The sequence below is a fragment of the Macrotis lagotis genome, chromosome 1 (genome assembly GCF_037893015.1).
Source record: "Macrotis lagotis isolate mMagLag1 chromosome 1, bilby.v1.9.chrom.fasta, whole genome shotgun sequence".
Taxonomy (NCBI): domain Eukaryota; kingdom Metazoa; phylum Chordata; class Mammalia; order Peramelemorphia; family Peramelidae; genus Macrotis; species Macrotis lagotis.
Genome location: NC_133658.1, coordinates 81,723,243 through 81,749,637, shown reverse-complemented (window position 1 = coordinate 81,749,637; position 26,395 = coordinate 81,723,243). Strand labels below are relative to the sequence as shown.

The 26,395-nt window shown below is 35.5% G+C and overlaps 1 protein-coding gene across 3 annotated transcripts in view; it reads right to left on the bottom strand.

Moving 5' to 3' along the window:
- WWOX (WW domain containing oxidoreductase) overlaps positions 1-26,395 on the bottom strand; it is a 1,413,871-nt gene that overhangs the window by 1,329,192 nt on the left and 58,284 nt on the right. The window lies entirely within an intron of this gene.

Sequence of the window (26,395 nt, the reverse complement as noted above, 5' to 3'; positions counted from 1 at the left end):
GTGTAATTGTCCCAAAAGCACAGGAAGCACCCCCCAAAACAGGCTAAGGCTGGGAAAATGAGTAAGCAGAGAAACAAGAGGAACACCAATGAGAAATATTTCATCTGTGAGCCCAAGAAGGATCAAAACACTCAGTGTGAAGATGAGGAAGCACAAGCTCCTGCATCTAAAGACTCCAAGAAAAACAGAAATTGGGATCAGGCTATGACAGAGCTCAAAAAAGACTTTGAAAATCAAATGAGGGAGTTGGAAGAAAAACTAGGAAAAGAAAGGAGAGAGATGAAAGAAAAACATGAAAATGAAGTCAGTAGCTTAGTCAAGGAAATCCAAAAAAATGCTGAAGAAAATAGCATGCTAAAAACCAGCTTAGGTCAAATGTATAAAACAGCTCAAAAAATTATTGAGAAGAATGCTTTAAAAAGCAGAATTGGCCAGATGAAAAAAGAGATAAAAAAACTCTGAGGAAAACAAATCCTTCAGACAAAGAATAGAACTCAGGGAGACTGACGAATTTACCAGAAATCAGGACTCAATACTTCAAAACCAAAAGAATGAAAAATTAAAAGAAAATGTGAAACATCTCACTGAAAAAACAACTGATATGGAAAACAGATTTAGGAAAGATAATTTAAAAATTATTGGAATACCTGAAAGTCATGATCAGGAAAAGAGCCTTGACATCATTTTCAAAGAATTACTACAGGAAAACTGCCCTGATATTCTAGAAGCAGAGGGCAAAATAGAAATGGAGAGAATCCACCGATCCCCCAGAGAAAGAGATCCCAAAAAACCAAACCTTGGGAATATCATAACCAAGTTCCAGAACTCCCAAGTCAAAGAGAAAATATTACAAGCAGCCAGAAGGACACAACTCAAATATCATGGAACTGCAGTCAGGATCACACAGGACTTAGCAGCAACTACATTAAAAGCTCATAGGGCTTGGAATATAATATACCGGAAGGCAAAAGAGCTTAGAATGCAACCAAGAATCAACTACCCAGCAAAACTGAATGTCTTCTTCCTGGGGAAAAAGATGGACTTTCAATGAACCAGGGGAATTTCAAATGTTCCTGTTGGAATGGCCAGAGCTGAAAAAAAGGTTTGACCTCCAAATACAGGACTCAGGTGAAGCACAGAGATTAGAGGAGAGGGGGAAATATGAGGGACTTAATGTTGATGAACTGCATGTGATCCTGTATAGAAAAATGACACTGGGGGCAGCTAGATGGCGCAGTGGATAGAGCACCTGTACTGGAGTCAGGAGTACCTGGGTTCAAATCTGGTCTCAGACACTTAATAATTACCTAGCTGTGTGGCCTTGGGCAAGCCACTTAACCCCATTTGCCTTGCAAAAAAGAAAAAAGAAAAATGACACTGAAAATACTCATATGAACCTTCTCAGTTAATAGAGCAGGTAGAGGGGAGCTTTTGTAGTTGAAGCACAGGAGAAAGCTGAATTCGAAGATAAAATAATGAAGTAAAAATGGAGTCAATAGAAAAAAGGGAAATGTAATGGGAGAAAGAAAAAGGAGAGGGGGAATAGGCCATGATATTTCACATAATAAGATTTTTCTTTATTACAATGAGCTATTGCAATGATATGGAAGGGGGGAAGGCAAGGGGGAATGAGGGAATCTTCGCTCTCATCAGAGGTGGCTAGGAGAGGAAACAGCATATATATATACCCAATGAGGTATAGACATCTGGAGTAAGAAGGAGGGAGGACAGGGGGAAGGGGGAGTGATGTGAGTGATGGAGGAGAGGATGGACCATGGGGGGGAGAGTGGTCAGATATAACACATTTTCTTTTTTACTTCTTGCAAGGGGCTGGGATTGGATGGCCTGTCCGGGACCATAGAGTCAGGTGGATGCTGGGCCTAAGGGGTGGTATGGGGGCTCAGGGCCTCTTGGCCCCAGGGCCAGGGATCTGTCTGCTGTACCACTCAGACACCCTACAGCAGAGTCAGAATGAAAGGAGAGAGAAAAATATAGTACATGGTAGTGGAGAAATACGAAAGGCAACAGTGGAAAAATATGGAAGTAACTTTTGCCATGGACTTATTATAAAGAATGTGACCCACTCACGACAGAGTTATTGGCGTTGGAACAAAGACTCAAGCACATTTTTTATTATTATTATTTTGGGGGGGGAGTGCAGAGCAAATGGGGCTGGGTGGCCCACCTGGGGTTGCATAGCAGGGTGTCTGAGTTGCATAGTTGGGTGTCTGAGGCCGGATTTGGACCCAGGTGCTCCTGGCTCAAGGGCCAATGCTCTGTGCACCACCTAGCCATCCCTACTATTATTACTATTTTATTTTATTTTGGGTTTTTTTCCTTTTTTTTTTTTTTTTGGTTTTTGCAGGGCAGTGAGGTTTGGGTGGCTTGCCTGTCACACAGCTGGGTGATTGTTGGGTGTACGGGGCGGGATGTGGGCTTGGGTGCTCATGACTCCAGGGCTGGTGCTCCGTCCACTGCGCCACCTGGCCATACCTACAATTATTACTATTTTTTTATTTTAATTTTTTTCTCTCCCCTTTACTTTATCGCTCAAGTGCATCTATATTTTTTGGGGGGAGGGGGTATTTTGTTTACTCTTAAGCAAGAATATTTTATTAATGGATAAAAAAATTTGTACAAAATGATAATAAATAAATATTAAATATTGAAAATAAAAAAACACACACACAAAAATACAATTGGAGGGGCAGCCAGTTGGCACAGTGGATAGAGCGACAGCCCTGGAGTCAGGAGTATCTGAGTTCAAATCCGAACTCAGACACTTAATAATAACCTAGCCATGTGGCCTTAGGCAAGCCACTTAACCCCATTGCCTTGAAAAATCTTAAAAAAATAATAATAAAAGGAGTTGTGTTCTTTAGGTAAAAAAAACAAAAACAAAAACAAAAACAAAAACCAAAAAACAAATCTGGCCTCAAACTTTTACTAGCTGTGTGACCATGACCACTTAGCCTCTGTTGGCTTTAAGCACTGCAGAAGGAAATAACATACTACTCCAATATCTTTACCAAGAAAACTCCAAGGACAATATGGTCCACAAAGTAATGGAGTCAGATGTGATTGACATCACTAACCTGCCCTGCCCTCCTCCCTCTTTGATTACTGAAGAGTCAATGACCTCATATATTGGCCACTAGACTAGCTAATAAATAAACTATTCTCAGATCTTTACCATAGTTTCCTCCTATAGTTTCTCCTTACTGGAATCCATTTCCTTTCCATCTTTCAAAATGGGGTGTTCCTAAAATATATATGTACCACTTTCTCCCCACCAATAAACTCCAAAGGTTTCCCTATTTCTTTCATGTAATGTAATGTAATGTAATGTAATGTAATGTAATGTAATGTAATGTAATGTATTGTAATGTAATGTAATGTAATGTAATGTAATGTAATGTAATGTAAAATGTAAAGTCTTGCTTGGCTTTTAAAGTTTTTTATAACCTGTTCCCTTCTCTCCCCCGTGTCCCACAGTGATATTGTCCTTACTGTACCTCACATAGGACATTTCATCTCCCTCACAGGGCATTTACATTGGCTGTCTCCTGTGTCTAGAATACTCAGTTTCCCTCCTCAGCTTGGCCTCCTGACTTCCATCAAATCTCAGCTAATTTCCCACTTTCTGCAAGAAACCTTTCCCAGTCCTCCTCAACCTTAGCGCCTTCCCACTGAGACTGCTCCAAATATATACTTTGTATATCTTTTATACATATTTGTTTGCATGCTGACTTACTGATTTGATAAATGTAAACCAACAGTTCAAATGAATAACACAGACTATCCAAAGAAATCCTTTCTCTACAATCTTTGTGATTTCATCAGCTCCATATGGTTAACTACCTTCTCTATGAAGATGCCCTAGAGATATATACAAGGTGTCCCAAAAGTCTTAGTGCACTTTAAAATCTTTGATGACAACAGAAGAATAAATGCTACATCTTACATAAAACCATTGCGGGGGAGGGGGGGGCAAAGCCAAAATGGTGGGGGGTAAGAGCAGCCACCCAGGTGAACTCTCCCAAAATTTCCCTCCCAACAACTTCAAACTCACCAAACAGAATCTTGGAGCAGCAGAGCCAACAAAAGGCCAAAGTAAGGCATTTTTCCAGTCTAAGACAACACAGGAGGTCAGCAGGAGACCTCTGGGACACTAGGCCAGAGATCCAGTCGGATGCACCCATAGTAACAAGCAGTGGGCATTGGAGGTGGCTGGGAGAGCAGCAACCTTAGGAGCTCTCAGCCTAGAATCAGTCAATGGCTTAGACAACTGGTCAGAAAGAGATCGCAGGGGACCAGCACAGGTGCTGACTGGCAACAATCTTGCCCATAAGCAGTTCTGGGTTCCAGTTGCAGAGCAGAGAAGAACAGGGGCCCTGACTGATGTTCCAAGGCAAGTAGAGGCAAGTAGAGAGCTAGTGAGTGTAGCTCAAGGAACTAACAATTAGATCTTAAGTCGCCTGCAATGATAATACATTTGCCAAACCTAACTAAGGCACAATACTGGAAGAAGATATCTGGAATGTACAGAATCCAAAAAACAGTCTAAGAATGAAGGGTGGCAAACTATGGCCTTGGCCAAATTTGGTCAATAGTTTTTAAATCAAGGTTTATTGTATTTAAAAAAAGTAAAAATTATCCTCAACTTACAAGGAAAAGAAGCTCTAGATTTGGCCATCAGAATACAGTGAGCTGAAACCCAGTCTAAAGTATTTGGCAAAATATTCAAAATCTGATTAAAAAAACTTAAGTGTAAATTTTAAATCCTACCTATAGATTAATAAATTTTAACTATTCAAGCTATAGGAAATAAAAGAGAAAGCATAGTGTGTCAACAATTCTGATGAAAAAGATCTACAAATTTTAGTGGTATTAATGTAAGTCAATTCTAGACTTTGTAGCTCTCCTTGATTGGCCAACAGTTAGTTTCAGACTAAGCCAATGTGGTCATTGTTTGGACCCTGATTGGTTCAGAGTAAATGTAAATAGCAATTTTTTCTGTTTTAGTCAGAAACCTAAGGGTCTTCTCCTTCCAGGTGGGTTTTGTTTTTTGCCTTTTGTTGGGCTTTTTTTTTTGGACTATGCAAAAGAAGCTCTTCTAACCTTATTTCTTTTTTTTACCCATCTTAATCACTGAAAATTCTGAGGGTCTTGAACTCTCTCAGCAAAATTTTTCTTTCTTTTTTTGGAAGTGGTCATTCTTGATCTCTTTACCTCATCTCTGTCTTAAACTTTGATGACTTAATGGCAGTATCAGTCAAACTGTGACCTGGGAAAGACCTAACTTTAAAAGGCTATGGTCTCCGATAGTTCTAATCCATATTTGACCACTGGACCCTCCTATCTGAAGATAGCTCCAGAGGATAAAAGTGAAGTTGATGACTTTGCATAGCACTCTATTCAAATCCAATTCACCTGCATGTCATGGCATCACTTACCTGATATCATGGTCTTCTTCAAGAGCAAAGGACAACAACAACAACAACCACATGTGGCATGACAGCCAAAAATATTAATGTTATTCTATTATTTTAAGACAGCCCTGTATCCAAAAAAAAGGGTTATCTTTTCATTATACCCTTCCCCTGATTAGGTCATATTTACAGTAATAATAACTGACAGTCATAGAGGGCAATCAAATTCTTCACATACATGATTTCATTTTATGTCCAAAACAACCCTGAAGTTTGTAAGGTGAAGTGAGATAAATATTAAAATTATTACATAGATGAGGAAACTAAGGCTGAAAATGGTTAAATAAAATCCAAAGGGCAAGGAGGGGAGACCTTTATTAAACATTTACTATGTGCTGAGTACTATGCTAAGAGAAGAAATATAAAGACAAGAAAAAAGATGGTTCTCTACTCTGAAGATGCTTACAATCTAATAGAGTAAAACGACATAAAGGAGAGTTGAAAAGTGGAGAAATGGAGAAGGGAATGATACCCATGTTGAACAAGGCTACTGGTGCAAAGGTGGAACAGTTCAGTAAATGAGCTGAGCAGAGAGTAAAAGAAACATGGTTGTGGTCCTTCAAAAAATAGTGATCCCAACCAGGACTTCACCAATTAGGAGAGCAGGCCCCAGAATGGAATCATCTGGAGATGGACTGATGAGGAGATAGAGAAGTCCAGAAAGTTAGCCATGCAAGAAGTACTAACCATCTGAGAGGGTTGTCAAAAAGACTGGTTGTACAAAGAGGCTCATCACAACTGAAAACCTAGGTCAATTGGCCAGGTGTTTTCAGTCTCTTCTGTGCTTCTTCCCATCTAGACAACCACTCTCCCGAGTCAGTGCATCTAGGGCCTGAGGAAGTTAAGTCACTGATCTTTGGATTTTTTATCAAGTGGTTGGCTAGTAATTGAGTGAGTGATAACTAGTTCTCTTTATCTCCCACCATGTTTTAGATACCAGACAATACTTGACCTTCACATCCTATCCAATCATTCAGCTATTTCCCTAAGCCATGTGGTACCTGACTCAAGGCACACACCAAAATAATACTCAGCTCAGAAAATCTTAGAATGTGAAAGATATAAAGTACTATAAAGATATTTTAGAGACCAATCTCTTTATTTGACAGAGGAAACTGAAGTTCAAGGCAGAGAAGATAATCACCAACAGTAATATAGCTAAATTAGCTATAGAGACAGAATTAGACTCCAAATGTCTTCATAGTGAGACTACCATTCTGCCTCTTAAACATTAAAATGGAGAAGGAAGGAAGGAAGGAAGGAAGGAAGGAAGGAAGGAAGGAAGGAAGGAAGGAAGGAAGGAAGGAAGGAAGGAAGGAAGGGAGGGAGGGAGGGAGGGAGGGAGGAAAGAAAGTTAAATGGAGTACCAATACCAGTGTACAAGAGACCTAGATAAATTCCTGAATAATAACCATTCCTGGGAATTCCATAAGTTACCAGAAGGCTCAATATGAATTTCAGTCTTTAATTTCCTCAGATTATAGTTTTAATTGGACACAGTTTGAATTTATTGTAAATTATGTTTTTAATTACCATTTTTATCAAAGTATCCAGAGGATGTAAGGAATGGAACTCATAATTTCTAATATTAAATAGTTATTATTAATTTATAATTTTGATACATTGGAGAAAAACTAAACATACAAGAATACATAATTAAGAGGCCTTTGACAATGGGGTTCTTTCCTGATAAACACTTTGAATGAATTATTTACATGTACAACAAGAAGTCTATCTTCCCATACAAGTCTCCCCTTATTTAAAAACTATCATGCTATGAAGATCAGAAGATAAACCTACTATCTTTCATACTGAGTTAGTGGACAATTCAAAATTGAAACCACATAAAATTATAACAAGAAAAAAACCTTTAGTGTCATCTAGTTCATATTATATTAGTAATTAATAACACTTTCATATTACAGCTGGGGAAACTGAGAACCAAGGTCATATAACAAATTAGTGGCAGAGGCTGTTTCTTAATTCTTGGTCTCAAGTTCTTTCCCCATCTCAAGCTAACTCCTTTGTTATTTGACTCTGAAGCACTCCTACCACCTTCCCAATTTGTGAGACTTGGAATTCTGCCCACAGTGCCTTGAAGAACTAACTCCAAGTCACTGTCATACCACAGCAAAACATTAAAGTCAGAATTTATGGAAAACTGATAAAAATAGTTACGATTTACATACCATTTCACATATATTATTTACATACCATTTGACATATATTATTTCATTTAATTCTTATAATTCTATGTAGCAGTTAGTACAAGTTGAGTTTCAGAAAGGCTAGAAAGCTTGCCAAAGGTCAGTTAGGAAAGTGGCAAGGCTAGGACTTGAGCCAAGATCTTCTGAAGTTAAATCCATAGCTGCCTCTGATCTATAATTATGTTAGCTATACTTTAGAAATTCTAAAATAAACTTAGACAGGTACTTCTTTGGGGGGGGGGGGGATGTTTCCCTGGTTGTCTGAATTGTATAGAAAACTACATAAATCCTTTATCACTTTAGTTGCTTAGCTCTAAGCTGAGTCAGAATTAATATTCTCCATAGATCCCTGGTCCTAAGAAACAAGATAGATCTCTCTGTCAAAAAATAAGTAATAGAATGTACTGCTTAAATGCATTACCCATAATTAGGAACACATCAAACAGAACTTTTTGGAAAATAAATAAACCTTGACTAAAGTATCTTCATAAGTTACTTAAGAGAAAGATAATATTCCAAGAAATGTCTAAGCAAAAGCAGGAAATAGTTTGCTCCCATGTAGTATCTTTTGATGAATTGTTAGTCTGCATTTCAATTCTCTGAGATCCTAGAATGTTGAGACTATACTATTTTGTAAAACTATAGAACAGATTCCAAAGCTGACATCAGACTGGCTACTTCTTTAGCCACTCTTCTGATTGAATGAATTCTAATATGATCCTCAAATGAAAATTCTATTTAAGAATAATGCCTTCAAAGCAACCTCAGACAGTATAAAATACTTGGGAGTCTATTTGCCAAGACAGACTCAGAATCTTTTTGAAAACAATTATAAAACACTTCTCACACAAATTAAATCAGATTTAAATAACTGGGCAAATATCAACTGCTCATGGATAGGTAGAGCTAATATAATAAAAATGACAATTCTACCAAAACTAAACTATCTGTTTAGTGCCCTACCAATCAAAATCCCAAAAAATTACTTTAATGAGTTAGAAAAAATTGTAAGTAAATTCATATGGAGAAATAAAAAGTCAAGAATTGCCAGGAGTTTAATGAAAAAAAAATGCAAATGAAGGTGGCTTAGCACTACCCGATCTAAAATTATATTATAAAGCATCAGTCATCAAAACTGTTTGGTATTGGCTAAGAAACAGAGTGGTGGACCAGTGGAATAGACTAGGTGTAAAAGCAGGAGAGGATTATAGTAATCTGCTGTTTGATAAACCCAAAGAGTCAGGCCACCGGGATAAAAACTCCCTCTTTGATAAAAACTGCTGGGATAATTGGAAGTTAGTATGGAAGAAACTTAGATTAGACCAACACCTCACACCCTTTACCAAGACATAGACATAAAAAACAATACTATAAGCAAATCAGAAGATCAAGGACTAGTCTACCTGTCAGATCTATGGAAAGGGGAACAGCTTATGACTAAGGAAGAGTTGGAGAACATCACTAAAAACCAATTAGATGATTTTGATTCCATTAAATTAAAAAGTTTTTGCACAGATAAAACCAATGTAATCAAGATCAAAAGAAAAGTAGTAAATTGGGAAACAATCTTTACAACTAATGATTCTGACAAAGGACTCATTTCTAAAATATACAGAGAACTGTCATATTTTTTAAACAAAAAGCCATTCCCCAATTGACAAATGGTCAAAGGATATGCAAAGGCAATTTACAGATGAGGAGATCAAAGCAATCCATAGCCATATGAAAAAATGCTCTAAATCATTAATTATTAGAGAAATTCAAATTAAAGCTACACTGAGGTACCACCTCACACCTCTCAGATTGGCCAGTATGACCAGGAAGGATAATGATCATTGTTGGAAGGGATGTGGGAAATCTGGGACACTATTACATTGTTGGTGGAGCTGTGAACTCATACAACCCTTCTGGAGAGCTATTTGGAACTATGCCCAAAGGGCAACAAAAATGTGCATGCCCTTTGACCCAGCAATACCACTACTGGGTCTATACCCTGAAGAGATGAGGAAAAAGGGTAAAAACATTACTTATACAAAAATATTTATAGCAGCCCTGTTTGTGGTGGCAAAGAATTGGAAATCCAGTAAATGTCCTTCAATTGGGGAATGGTTTAGCAAATTGTGGTATATGTATGTCATGGAACACTACTGTTCTATTAGAAACCAGGAGGGACAGGATTTCAGGGAAACCTGGAGGGATTTGCATGAACTGATGCTGAGTGAGATGAGCAGAACCAGAAAAACACTGTACACCCTAACAGCAACATGGGAATGATGTTCAACCTTGAAGGACTTGCTCATTTATCAGCGCAACAATTGGGAACAATTTTAGGCTGTCTGCAAAGGAGAGTACCATCTGTATCCAGATAAGGAGATGTGGAGTTTGAACAAAGTACAAGGACTATTCCCTTTAATTGGGGGAAAAAAAAAAACCCAGATGTCTTATTGTTTGATCTGGTTACCTCTGAGAATTCTGTTCTCTTTAAGGATATGATTTCTCTCATCACACCCAATTTGGATCAAGGTACAACATGGAAAGAAAGTAAAAACTGACGGAGTGCTATCTGTGGGGTGGGGGTGATGGGAGGGAAGCAAGATTGGGGGAAAATTGTAAAACTCAAATAATATCTTTAATAAAAATTTTTAAAAAAAGAATAATGCCGGGGGGGGTGGCTAGGTGGTCCAGTGGATAGAGCACTGGTCCTGGAGTCAGGAATACCTGAGTTCAAATCCAGCCTCAGACATTTAATAATTCCCTAGCTGTGTGGCCTTGGGCAAGCCACTTAACCCCATTTGCCTTGCAAAAACCTAAAAAAAAAAAAATAACACCAAGGGAAAAAAGACAAATATGAATTCTTAAGAGTCATAGATTATATTAATGAATAGCTGACAATCAAAATAAGAATGGCTAGCTGAAATTAGTATTTCCCTGGAAATACTACCCCCATAATGAGAAGATAGGACTTTCAAGTGAGAATAACAAAGGATACTAGTGATGTAGAATCCCTGCTTAAGTTCAAAAACAAACAACAAACAACCCTTCAGTAATATAAGCAGAATGATTAGAATTTATTCCAATGAAACAAAGCCTTTGTTAAGGATATGTCTCCATTAGGAAATGATCCCATGGAATAGCTCTGTCCCACTACATAGGCATTTGAAGCTGATGAATATTTTCAAGAGGCACCTTGGCTCCAGAAAGCCTGGGTCATATTCCCATCTCTGGCGAGTGTGTGTGTGTGTGTGTGTGTGTGTGTGTGTGTGTGTGTGTGTGTGAGTGTGTGTGTGCATGTGTGTATACTCTGTTATTAGGTCATGTCTAAAGCTCTTCCTGATCCTGTGGACTACAGTCCTCCCTTCTATCTTTTCTCCAATATCTCTCAATGTCTGTCCAAGCTCATGTTCATTGTTTCCATTCCATGCCACTATTTTATCCTCTGTGATCCCTTTTTCCTTGTTTTCAATCTTTCCCAATATCAGAGTCTAGTCCAATGAGTCCTGTCTTCTCATTATGCAATGAAAGTATTTAAGCTTTGGGTTCAATATCTGTCCTTCCAATAAATAGTCTGGATTCTTTAAGTATTGACTGATTTCATCTTCTTGCTGCCCAAGAGATTCTCAAAAGTCTTCTCCAGCACCACAATTTGAAAGTGCTGATTCAGCAGTCAATCAGCTATTCTTATGTATAACTCCCATAACCATACAGTACTACTGGAAAAAACCATAGCTTTGACTAATGCAGACCTTAATGGGCAAGGCGATAACTCTGCTCTAACTTGCCTTCTATGGAACAAGTGCTTTTCAATTCCATGGCTACAATCACCATTTGCATTGATCTTTAAGTCCAAGAATATAAAATCTGACATTAGTGCTACAGAAATAATGATGAGGGGTTCATAGTTGGAATGAACTGAGGCTAGTATCAGAAACATGAAGGTTTAGGGCTCTGGAAGGGGTTATTTGCTTTTGGTATTTGTGTTGGTTTGGGGCTTTGTTTTCTTTTGTTTTTCTAGGGGAAAGGGGAAATCAATGAAGTATTAGAAAAGCTGATTAGAGGAGATAAGACAATAAAAACTAACAAAAGAAAGAAAGCAGAGTTGCTCAATTTTTATTTTGATTCTATTTCTCCTGTCAAGGAGAATGAGGAGTTGATTAAATTAAAATAGTATCTAATACCCAACATAACTGAGAAAACTAAAATTCCTTTGATGGATTCAGGTCATATATCCCAGATGGATTACATCTTTGCTAAAGATTCTGCTAAATGGGAGTAACATAAAATGGTGGGAGAAGGCCAAATTTTTTTTAAGGGAAGGGAATAATCTCCAAGCTTCTTGACAATTAGTTTGATTTTGATTGCCAGCAAAATTCTAGAGTAAATGATTAAAAAGATGATTACTGAATAAACAGACAAGGAAACAGTGAATAAAAAGAACAGGCAAGGCATCACCAAGAATAAATAGGATACCACAAACTATGTCTTCCTTGACAAGGTTGCTAAACTTGCAGATCAAGAGAAATATTTCATATTTCAACATGAAAAATTAAATTAAATTAGGCTCTACCAATCTTTATTCACTAAGTATTTTGATTATGCAGGTCTGAAAGAGAATAAATTAAATCTACAAATCTATAGTAAAATTATATGTTCCAGAAAAAGAACAAATTAAAAATCCCCAATTAAATACCAAATTAGAAATTCTGAAAATCAAAAGAGAGAATAATAAAATTGAAGGTAAAAAAAAATTGAACTAATAAACAAAACTAGAAAGAGTTTTATTGTGGGGGGGGAGAAACTAGTAAAATAGGTCATCTACTGTTAATTTGATTTTTTAGAAGAAAAATAAAAAACCCAGTTATCAGTATCAAAAAATTTAAAGGGTGAATGCATCACCAATGAAGATAAAATTAAAGCAATTAGAAGCTATTTTGAATAAGCATAGTCCACATTGACTAATTCATAGCTCTTCTAGTAAAGTGTGAATTAATGTGCTTGTATTCACAGCTTCTCTGATACCTGTCATTTTTGTTAGTGATTTATTTTTTGTCTTTGTATCCTTATTGTCTGGCACATTGTGAATGCTTATTAATAAATACTTATTAATCTTACCTAGACCTTTACAGCTCTAAAAAAAGAAGCTATTTTGCCAAATTATATGACAATAAATCTCTTCATCTAAGTGAAATGAATAAACAGAATAATAAATAGTATATTTAAATAATTCTATTTTAGGAAAAGAAATTGAACAAGCCATCAATGAGTTCCCTGAGAAAAAGATCTCCAGGACCAAATGGATTCACAAGTGAATTCTATCAAACATTTAAAAACAACTAATTATACTACTATATAAACTATTTGAAAAAATAAACCAAAAATGGTCCTATCAAGTTTCTTTTACAACACAAATATAGAGCTGATATCTAAATCAGGAAGAGCAAAAAAAACAGAAAAAAAAGAAAACTAAAACAATTTCCTTAATGATTACTAATGCAAACATTTAAAATAAAATATAAGCAAGGAGATTATAGAAATTTATCACAAAGACCATATACTATGACTAGGTGGTTTATGTTCCAGGAATGCAGGGCTGGTTCAATATCACAAAAAACTATCACCATATGAATATGATGATGATGTTTAACTTTTGTACTGGAAGAAGACATGACATCAAGGAGGTGATGCCATGATATGCATGTGAATTGAAATTGAGTGAGGGGGGGAGCTGTGCTAAGTTATCCCTCCTCCTGAGTCATCTGGGGCCAATAACCAGATATGAATCAGTATGGCTAGAGATAGCCCTGGACAATCAGGGTTAAGTGATTGCCCAAGTTCACACAGCTAGAAAGTACTGGATTTGAACTCAGCATAACCGACCATGTAACAAAAACAACAAAAATCATAGGACTGGGAGAGAAGGAAGGAAGGGGAAAATCCTAACAAAAAATAAATGTTGAAAACTAGCTTTGCATATCATTGGAAAAATAAATAAATTTATATTAAAATGTAATTGGAAAATATTTAATAAAATAAATAATACCTTAAAATCATATGATTACATGAACAGATGCAGAAAAAGCTTTTAACAAAATACAATACTCATTGCTACTTAAAAACCCTAGAAAACATAGGAACAAATGGAGCTTTCCTTTAAAGAAAGCAACTATCTGAAATCATCAGAAAGCAGTACCTGTAATGGGAATAAGCTAGAAGCCTTACTGATAAAATCTGGGTTGAAGCAAGGATGTACATTATCACCAACACTATTCAGCACTGTACTAGAAAGGCTAGTTATAGTAATAAGTGGAGAAAAAAAAAGTTGATGGAATTAGAATAGAGAAGAAGGAAGCATCCATCAGTCTTTGTAGCTGAAATGATGATATGCTTAGAAAATTCTATTTGAAACAATTAGCAACTTCAACAAAATTGCAGGATATAAAATAAAGCCAAATCAGCATTTCTATCAATTATCAACAAAATCCAGCAGAAAGAGAGAAATTATATTTAAAATAACTGTAGACAATATAAAATACAAACAAAGACAAATAAAGACATCTAAATAATTAGAGCAATATTGCTTTTGAGTAGGCTGAGCCAATGTAATAGAAATCACAACTGTACCTAAATTAATTTATATATTCAGGAGCATATCCACCAAACTCCCCCCCCCCAAATTTCATAGAACTACCTAGGAAAAAATAACAAAATTCATCTAGAACAACAAAGAGAAAAGAATATCAAGGGAATGTATAGAAAAAGTGAAGTGACTTATCAATATAAGATTTCAAACTATATTATAAAAAGAATCATCAAAACATTCTGGTCCTGTCTAAGAAAGAGTGATGTCGCAGTGGAATAGAGGAGATATAATATACAGTAGTGAATTACCATAGTAATCTAGGGCTAGATAAACCCAAAGACACGCGCTTTTGGAACAAGAACTCAACATTTGAAAAAAAAATGTGGAAAAACTGAAAAAAGCAGTTTGGCACAACAAAGTATAGACCAATATCTTTCATTGTATACCAAGATAAGGTCAAAATGGGTACATGTTTTAAACATAAAAGAGGATATATCATAAACAAATTAGAGGAGCATGGAAAATTTGGATCTATGGATAAGGGAAGAATTTATTAACAAAGAGAGAGAGGATCACAAGATGTAAAATAAATGATTTTGATTACATTAAATTAAAAAGGGTTTATATAGCAAAACCAATGCTCCTAAGAGTAAAGGGAAATCATGAAACTGGAAAAAATATATAGCAAGTTTCTCTAATAAAGGTGTCCTTTCTCAATATAGAGAACTGAGTCAAATTTATAAGAATACAAGTAATTACCAGAGATATGAAGACAATTTCCTATGGAAGAAATCAAAGATATCTAATATCAATATAAAGATTTCTAAATCTCCAATAATCAGAGAAATGGAAATAAAAGCACTTCTAATATACTACCTCATACTCATCAGATTAGCCAAGATGACAGAAAAGTAAAATGATATATGTTGAAAGGGATGTGGGAAAATAGATACACTAATGCACTACTGGAGGAGCTGTGAAGTGCTCCAAACATTCTGGAAAACAATTTGGAACTATACCCAAAAGGTTATGAAACTGTACATACCCACTGATCTAGTAATATCAAAAGGAAAGAGGATCCATAAGTTTAAAACTACTTATAGCAGTTCTTTTTGTAGTAACAAAGAGTTTGAAACTGAGGGGATGACTATCAATAGGGGAATGGCTAAAGCAAGTTATGATATATGAATGTGATGAAGTATAACTTTGCTGTAAGAAATGATGAAGAATATGGTTTCAGAAAAAACTTGGGAAGACTTATATGAATTGATAAAGTGAGCAGAACCAGGACAACTATCTATACAATGACAGCAATATTATAAAGATAATCAATTATGAAAGACTTAGTAACTCTCAATACAACTGTCCACAACTCCAAGAGACTCATGATGTAAAATGTTTTCCACTTCCACACAGAAACTGATGAACTCAGAGTACAAATTGAGGCATATTCTCTTTCCCTTTATTTTTTCTTGCTCTTTCCCCTCTAGAACATTTGACAAACGCGGAAATATGGTTTGCAAAGTTTTCATTGCTTTCTCAATGAGTACAGGTGGAATTTGGGGTTTGTTTCCTTTGGGTTTAAGCAGGCTAGAATAAACTGTGAGTAGCCTCAAATCCCAGGTATGTAACTTGATGATAAACCATAGCCAGAGAAAAAGAAAAATGAAATCTCCAAATTAGAAGAAACCTCAGAGATCATCTTAATAAACTCTAACTGAACAGAAATCCCCTCTAAAATATCTGATGTGATCATTCAAACTTTTGCTCAAAGACCTAAGGAATTGGCACTGTAATTGTTACACAACTCTTTTTTAACAAGAAAAAACTATTTAATTAAAAAATCTCTGGCAGAAGAATGGCTCTGGAGAGGAGAAAATAATATGGGAAAGGTCTCTAAAATAGTCCTATTTGAAGTGTTATGAATGAATAGAATTGGGTATTTTTTTACAGAAGTGAAAGAAGACCTTAGGGGGAACCTAAAGGCAATCTTCCAATGGCTAATACTAAGTTATTATATAGAAGAGGAATTACATTAGTACTACTTGGTCCCAGAGGGTAATATGGTGAGTGGAAGTTAAACTCATCATAAGGAAAAATTTCCTAATAATAAGAGTTGTCTCAAAATAAAATTAGTTGCTTATGGTGGGAGAAGTTTTCCTATCCTTGAGGTTTTCTCATGGGAATGAAATGAACACTTCTCTACGTTTTTCTAAGAATATACTGAACTAGATGTCTCTCTAAGGCCTTTTTACAATTTAGATTCTGTTTATATGGCAATGGCTAACTCTCAAAAAAACCCAACAAATGTCACCAGGTTTTCCAAGATATCATGAAGGAATAGTTCCTTTGACTTCTTAGCATTAGAATTATGATTTTAAGAGACACTGCTATTCCAACATGTGCTGATTAAATCATGTCTATCATCTTCCAAAGATAAACCTATATCAGGAGTATTACTCCCCCCCCCCAAAAAAATCAAAATGGTGTCACCTCATAATATGAATAGAGCAGCAGTATAAAAGTGAAACCAAGAATTTCTATAGGATACAAAATGTAAGTATTGACCCTAAAATTCTAGGTTTTTTTTTATTTTGATGTATTAATTTTTGGCTCCTCAATAAAAGAAAAAAAAGATTCTATTGCAGAACATTTAGTTGTTTCCACACTGTTGTAAGCTATGTTGTTCACAGCTGTTGTAAGATTTTCTTTCATAGTTAGGGTATAAGTCACTGTTCTATTTGTTAAAGACACTTTTTAGAATTAGCAGATCTGTCATAAATATGCTCCAAAGAGAATCCCCCCACCTAAATCATTTTACTATAGGATGATGAAGCAAGTCATAATCCTTTCTAGTGGAATAGTTTTTACCTTCAATCAATTAAAAGTTGGCTGGAAATGAAATGATTGTTTTTTTAATATTTCACTATAATTACAGTTTTTTAAAATGAAAAGCCTATTCCATCTCAAAATTCTAGTGTAGACAATATAACTATTTTTATAATATAACCTTTGCTCTCATCTTTAAAATAGTGACAATTTTAACTCTCGAAGTACTGCAAACATCATGTAAAAGTTCTTAAACCTGTCACCAAGGAAATTCAGCAATTTTTCAGAGCCATCAAAATTCACTTTTCATTCACATTTTCTTATTACTTTTTTTCCCTAGGAAAAAAAGAACTTCTCAAGAATTCACTACTTGAATTTATTAGTCTTTGAAATTTTCTGTGCTTATAAAAATTTGAGTTTCCTATGTTCATCAGTCTAGAGTTCTACTTTAAAAAAAACAATGATTTTAAATATTCTATTATATATGTTAACAGTATCAACAAATCAACCACATTTGCACTGATAGCAATAATAGGAGCTCACATTAATGCTTTATGGTTTAAAAAGTGCCTTTCCCATAACAATTCTTCAAAATAAGGAGTGATGCAAGATCTTAATAACTTCTTTCAACTGAAGAAAGCAAACCTTAGAGATGTGAACTGACTGGTGTGGGATAGTAGACCTGTTGTCAAAGCAGGTACTTCTGAACCCAAAATCAGAATTCTTTCTTCTATATCATACTGAAAAGTGAGAGCCAGACCTATTATTAAAAGAATTATTTTAAAATATTTATATGGGGGTAGGAGAATAATAGCTAAAGATCTCTTTGGAACCAAATTCAAGTAAAATCACAAAGGATACATTTCTCCCTTGACAAATCACTTTTTACCAATACAGTCACTTCAAAAATAACACCCCTTTCAGTCATTTGCTTTTTTAAAAATAATAATTTGGGGTTTATTATTTTTAGAAAGCAATCTTAACTAGAAAGTGTAAGGTAAAAACAAATGCTAATACCATTGCACTTCAACTTGAAAATACTGTATTTTAAAAGACACTTTCTACAACAAGAAGCAATTCAATTCAATAATTCAACAAACCTTATTAAGCAGCTACTTTATACAAAGCATTAAGACTGAAAATCCAAACATTTTTTTTCATAAGACCTCAGGTTTACATTCTTCAGGGAGTGAAAGAAAGAAGCAAAGTCATATCTTTGCAGTGATCAAAGGGGCCACATTATTGATTTATCAATTTACAAATCATTCTCTGGTGAACAACCTTCTGGTAATGAGCCTCTCCACACTTACTTGGACTAGTCCTTCAGCAACAAACACATAACAATCTCTTGCTAGCCCTATATGCTGAACCCTTCTACAATGACAGGATTCATCAGAGAATACATTTGGTTGGAATAGGAATACAGAATATTTGTTATATTTGGAAATGAAAATGTTATAAAAACAAAAGATATACAGAAAAATGAAGAAATTAATATTTTTTAAAAGAACAAGGCTCACCTCACACTATGAACAGGCATCATAGGACTTCACTGGAGGCTGTATAATATACTGAATATTTAATAGTGTTAAACCCTTAAAGAACTGGCAGTTTATGAAAGAGCTTGTAAATCATCATTTCAAAAACTAAGATCTACAGAATCCCTTCATGAACTGGCCATCTGGGAGATGAAAAAAGTTTATTTCTTGGAATGATCAAATCTTGTCTTGAAACACCAGGATGAGGGATTCATGAAACCTTAAAATTTCAAATCTACACCTGGAGTAAAAGTGTAGGCATCTCTCACTGAACTCCAGCTCCTGGAGATCCAGCCAGCTGTAAATTTTCTGTCAGCTCCCCTAACAGAATGATTTCTCTCAGGTCCAGAGGACCCTAGGAGTGTGGACTTAGGCAAGGGGCATGAGCAGGGACTCTACTCAATTCAAAATCACAAGTCAGCTGTGATAGTTAAGGCATCAACCCTGACTCCAAGACTTTTAACTCATCCTTTCTTTTAGTTCTAGCTGAGGCCTTTGAAGAAAGCTTGGAGACTTAGGGCTGGGAAGGGCTCCCCTGGCCTAGGACTGGCAGAGGACAGAAGCAAGGACTGGATCCACATTCTTCAGTAGTTGTGTGAAGAGGGTAGGCTAGATTTTCTTCTTGGCTTTGAAGGAGAATGTAAAAAGGAAACAAAAGAAAAACTGAAACTATCAGATTTAATGAATGAAGAAATACATAAAGGAAACACTGCACTAGTCACCCTGCAAAGAGCAACAGGTTCACCTTCAATCCCTTCCAATGCAGAAATTCTGTCATTCTGACAAATTACAGGTATATTGTAGACCATGCCTGACTCAAGAAGGTCCTTTGGTGACTTTGGGCAAGTCAAATATCCACACTGCCTCAGGAAACACACACACACACACACACACACACACACAAAACCTTAAGAGGAGGTGAGATAATTTAGTTGTCATATAGATTTTTTTCTATTATTTTTTCTCTATTTTGATTCTTCTCTCATAACATAACTAATATGGATTTATGTTTATACGTGCATGGCCTATGGTGTACTGCTTTCTGTCAGGGGAGAGGGGAGGGAAGGGAAGGGGGAGAAAAAATGTAAAACTCAAAACCTTGCCAAAGAATGATTGCTGAAAACTACTATTCTAGGTAGTTGGAAAAATAAATTTAAAAAAATTAAGACAGTCATATGGTTAAGGACTGGGACAAAATGAGACACTTAATAGACCATCCAATACTGAGCAAGAAAATATCTGTTTAACAATAGCATGAACAAAATACTCAACAATGACATAGAGATGATTCAAGAAAATTAAGCCCACCTTGTTTCAATATCAAAATATGTCCGGTACACTATTATTTAGGGTCAAGTGGGAATGGGAAAGTGGAAAGCCAAGTCAAGAAGCATGAATCCCGTGAACCAATCAGGTCTCCAGTATACCTTTCCTGCCTTTTAAGAAAAAAATCATCCAAGTCTACTTGAGAGTAATCCTACTAGACAGCATTCCTATTACACAGTTATTATTCCAAAATCTGAAATTAAGCACTGACTCCATCATTTTCCAGTCATGAAATTAGACATAGCTTACTCATCTGTAACATAGGATTAATATATGTACTTTGTAAAGCAAGTCTGGAAGATAACTGAGTTTAAACGTATGCAATCTTTGTCTTAAAACTGTCTTCTGGAAGTGGGGGGGAAGATCTTTTATTCAAGATTTCATAAACAAATACCATGATTTAAAGTGAAGAAGTATATTTGTCAATGTAATAGACATTCAATTAACATTTAGCAATATTTTGCTCTAAATATAGATAATACAACCATTTTTTCATTAATATTTCCTACTCCAACCAACTCCAAAAACAGAAAATATAAGGTAATTTCCTAATATATACATATATATATATATGGCAATTCTATAAAAATGTCAAAAATGAAACCATTCTCCTAATAACTGAAATTATAAAATTGAACAACCAAGCTCATTGATTAGAAATATAGTAAAAAATGCTTTCATATTATGTAATAGAGCACATAATCTATATGATAATCATTCCCAAAACTTAGTAAAAAGAGGTACCAAAGATTGGGCAGAATGAATGAATCATAGAATATTGGGGTTGAAGGTACCTCAGGTATTATCTAGTCTAACCCCCATATTTTATGGAAGAGGAAACAGACCCAGAGAAGAGAAAGGAACTGCCCAAAGTCACACAGTAAATTACCTGCAGACCCAAGTCTAGAATCTAGGTCTCTTGATCCCCAGTTCAATGAGCTCTCTAGAAACTTTCAAATTAATATTCTAATACATATATATATATATATATATTTGTGAGGATTAAAGATATTGTTGCACCATATAGATCTCAATGAAGAGTAGAGTTCAAAGATTTGATCTACCAAGTCAAGAAGAACTAACATGAAAAATTATTTTAAGCTAAAGCAAATTGTGAAAAGAATTAACTATTGGGGCGGCTAGGTGGTGCAGTGGATAGAGCACTGGCCCTGGAGTCAGGAGTACCTGAGTTCAAATCCGGCCTCAGACACTTAATAATTACCTAGCTGTGTGGCCTTGGGCAAACCACTTAACCCTATTGCCTTGCAAAAAAAAAAAATTAACTATTTAGATGATTGTTATACAACAGCACACATATTTATTACATTTTACAATATGTGAATTCCAAATCCTTTGAATTTGCATTTTTAAATGCTACTTATGTTTCACTCCAAATTTAACTAAACTTACAATTTCTGTGCTTTTTCATAAAAATTTGGATGTTTGCATTTAAGCCCATCCTCCCCTTTCCCTTTGTATATAAAACAGACAAATGTATTGTTCTTGAATTCTAAAGAATTCTTGAATTAAGGTGACTAATGTAATGACTCTGCTAACTAGTCCAATAAAATCTTAATGTTAATATCATAGCCCATTTCATATATTCGACATTTTGGTTCAATTTTAAAATCAAGTACTGAATAAGGAAACTTGCCAGGTAAATTACTAGTCCAAAAATTATTCAGCATAATAAGAACTCTAAATTTATTAAATAAGTGGAAATGTTAATATCGTTCCTTAAATGAAGGTCAAAATGAGAAATTAGAAAAATACAAACTCAATCATAATTCACAATATCAATTCCATTCTTCCTATTAAAATGATCTATGCAAAGTGAGGAAAGACTTGCATTTTTGGTTCTTTAATCATAATCAATCTGATAAAAGTTCTATGTGCACAAACTAAGGCAGAGCTGAATCTGTATGCTGGTATGCAACTGTTGACATGGTGAACAATGCCTGAGAAAGTAGAACTATATAGTGAGCTTGATGGGCAGGTTCCTTCAAACATCTAATTCTATAACCTTTTTGGTCTGTGTTTTCCTTTTTTAAAGTTATTATTATTATTATTATTATTATTATTAGAAATTGTTGCATTAAATTTGCCTAAAACATTAATAAAAACTGACTTATAAAATCAAATATTTACTAAGTACTTAGAAATATATCAAGAATAACCAAAATGTGCTCCAGGTCTTTAGGAATTTATAATCTAATAGGAGAAAGCAACACATTCAGAACTTGATAAATGCAAAGAGATCATAGAATAAATGCATAAAAGGAGTACAAAATCTGAGGAGTTAAAAAAAATGATCACCAATGGGTAAAAAGAGGGAAGGCATTACAGAGTAGTAGCATTTTTACTGAAACTTAAAAATTTTAACAAGTGTAGGCAGAGAGGCAATCAAACAGAATTTAAGCTCTTATAACAGACAAGCACCGTACTAAGTAAAATTTTTTCTTTACCCTCAAGAAGTTCACATTCAAATGGACTAAGAAAATAAGCAACATTTTTCCACTATAAATCCATCTTCTCCTTGATGCTATACTTCAAAACCCCTCTATTCTTTCCTTTGCCATAAGCTCTAAGTCATTCTTTTTGCCACAACTAACCTCACTGCTCAAGTCTTCTCTAAATTCTGATCTGGAAGTTTGTCATTTTTGTTATTCCTCTTCCCTACCAATATCTTTAATTTTCTTTACCTATTGGATCCTTTTCAGAGCTGTGTATGTGTGTCTGTGTGTGTACATTTACACACCTCTCCCATTCTTAAAAATCATTAACATGAACTTATCCCACCATCCCTTCAAGCTAAATCCAGTGTCTGGTCTTCCTTTAAAACTCTGTATCCTAGAAAGTGGCTTTGTCTCTTTGCTTCCACTTCCTCATCCCCTCCTTGCTTCTCCTCACTCTACAATCTGGCTTCTGACTCCAAAATACAAGAGTCCTTTCTCCATCTCTTGCTGCGTGGTTTCCCCAGAAGCTCCTGACCCAACCAACCCCTCCTCTCCTCTGGACCTTTCAAATTCAGACTACTTGTTTGCCTGCCTGTTTTCTGACCAGTGTTTCTCCACCTCCTTTCCTGGATTCCTCCCCTCCCTACTAAGCTGAGAGGTTCACTCCATGCTCTTCTCTAAGACACTTTCTCATCTCCCGGGGGCTCAATATGACCCCACAACCAAACCCAGCACTAAATAATCTCTCTGCTGCATCCAATCATACATTACCAACTGTCTGATGGACACCTCTATCTGAAAGTCAACATGTTCAAGGTATAACTCATTATAATAACTCTAAACTTATCGCTTACCCCTAAAGGGCATTATCATCTTCCCTGGCTCCCAAGTTCATAATCTCAGACTCCTCTCTGGAGACTTCTGTTGTCCCCATCACAAATCGTTTCCCAAATTCTGTTAGTTATACCTATTATGTTTTGCATCTATTATGCATTATTCTTTACATCTATTTCTTATTCATCCATTAGATAGCAATCCTACTAGTTCATAATCTCCCTTCTGAACTCATGGATTAGCTTTTTATGTGGTCACCCTACCTCATCTACTTCTTCTCCAATCTATATCCTGTATAGCAAAGTAATGTGCCTTAAGTGCAAGTCTGACCATGTCTCCTTTCATCAGGGGAACACTTCTGAAATCTGACAGAATTCTTCCCAATGCACTGAATAAGTATGATTTTCAGAAGGCTGATGATGAAATGTGCCATCTGACAGTAAACATAAATAATAATTACTAATATATAATAGTTTTCTAAAGCACTCTATGATTATCTCATTTGATTGTTTTCAAAAACCCTGAGAGGTAGATGTTATTACTCTCCCTACTTTACAGATGAGGAAACTGAGGTTTCAATTTGCCTAGGGTCTGAGGCTGCATCTGAGCTCAGGTCTTTCTGACTCCAGGTTCAGTACTCTATTTACTATGCCCATAGAAGTGTTAAACGGTTGTTATTGTTGTTGTTGTCATTTGTCATTTGTGCTCAAAGAGGACAAAATAAATTACAACGTCAGAGTCAAGGTACAAGGGAAACTGGCTGTGGGTGATCAAACTCCAGAGGTTCTACCAAAGATATCTACTAAGCTAACTCTTAGCAAAAAAGTAGAAAAAACCTATATTATCTTTGCAAGTCATTTACCTTCCCTAAACCTCAGTTTACTCCTCCACAAGATGAGAGGTTTGGATTCATGACCTCTGAGGTCCCATGCAGCTCTCTCTAGATAACTGATCCTATGATTCTATGGCTAGAGAGGATAACAATACATTTTCAGACACAGTTTGTCAGTTTTTCATAACTGTATTTACTTGCTACTAGGGAAAGCTGAAAAAATGTTTATGGTTGCTAAATTCAAAATTTCTTAAAATAATTAAATTTAAACCTTTAGTGGTTAGTCTGGTATTTAATATCTTCCATAAGCTGGTACCAACCTACCTTTCCAGACTTACTTCATTAATACCTTTAGCACATGTTCTGCCAAACTGAATAGTTCTCAAGAATACCATTGCATCTTCCATTCCTATGCATTCACATATGCCACTCCTCACAAATGAAAATGGATTCTTCCCTCACCTCCACCTATTAGACATTTTGTCTGTCTTCAAACCCAGCTCATTTGGCAATTCCCCCATGAAGCCTTCCATGATCCTCTCCCTTAGTTGCTAATGCTGTCTCATTCCTACAACAACATTGCCATAAATAAATATGTGTAAAAAAGTGTGAATGTCTAGACATATGTATTTATATGCACGTATATATAAAATATATGTGTATACAAACATATATACATGTTATAAATGTCTAATTAAAAAATAAATTCCCTGAAGGCAGAAACTTAAATGTTTACTGAATTAAACAGAAGGAACTTCCAAAGAAAAGTATGGGTAAAAGTACAGAAACAAGAACATATGGGACATTTACAGTAGACAAGCAAGTAATACAATTTAGCTGCATCAAAGTAAGTATGGAGAAGAATAGTGTTATAAAAGTCTAAGACTTGACATGATAATATAATTCCATGCAGTTTTATCACTATGCAAACTCCATGATTCATGCCATCTTAGAATCTTAAAGTAATTTTGATGCCTACACAACCAAGATGTGTTTTAAAAGATGCCTGAATCACTTAAGAGGCTGAATAAAATTATTTTCTAATTGAATCTGACTCCTTCAAAATCCAATTTGGCCACAAATTAGTACAGACAACACATAGAAAAGATTTACCCTTTTCTTTTAATCAAGTGTAATCAAGTTGATTCAATCTCTCTATCGTACTTAATTCAATTTCACTCCACCTACCCATAAAACAATTTTTTCAACTACTATCTCCTTTGTGAAAATCTGTCTATTGTTGATTTAAATAATTATTTTAAATAGGTAATTAATAAATTCTTTATTTAATATAAAGATTTTTTAAAAATATTTTGGAACAAGAAATTTAGACATTTGGGGGCTAGAAATGGAAACTATATATACAATAAATGTATTTTGCCCCTGGGTTTCAAATTCAACTATGACAGACTGACAGTAGCTGGAAAATGTTCATTATGTGACAGTTATTTGGAGGATATGTATCATGTTTAGTGAAAAGCTAATGTGTTGGTCAGCTGAAATTCAATTATAAAATATTTTATTAGTTACAATGTAGGTAAGCCTCTTTTTTAAAAAAAATGAAATTGAAATCTATGACAAAAAAAATTACCAACAAGGCATGAAAAATAGAAACTTGACACTGGAAGTAAAATAGTTGACCCAAAGAACTAGCTTCTTCTGATTTGGGTACAGTAGATCACATCTAGAGTATCTAGGTGGCACAGGATGGATAGAATCCTAGCTGGGATTCAGGAAGACCTGAGTTCAGACAGCATAGGACCTGGAGAAATCACTGTGTGCCTTAGTTTTCTCCTCTGTGAAGTGAGTTAGAAAAGGAAACAGCAAGCCACTCTTTGCCAAGAAAACTCCAAATGGGGTCACACAATGAGTGCAGCACAACTCAAGGACTGAACAGCAGCTCACTTGCTAGGGGATGCATCATAAAGCACTTCTTCCCAGACTCCCCCACCTTTGGGGCAAATAGTAGCCCCATTTCAGAGATGAAGAAAGGCCCTGACAAGTGAAGTTAGCAAGCAGCTGAGTTCAGATTTATATGCTTATCTCTTGACTCTATCCAATACTCCTTCCATACCAGTCCATTCTGTCTGTGACAGTGCAGTCATAGAAACCCACCCTTCTCCATCATACCACCACTCAAAACCAGTGCTGAGTCACAGCAAGGGGTATCTTCTGCTGCCACCTCTCTTGACAATAAGAGTTTTAAAGGGGAAAGACAGAAGTGGCTAAGGGCAAATAGGCTGGTAATATCAGATGGTGTCACTTTGTACGTGTCTCCATTTAAAAAAGCCTTGCCCACTAAAA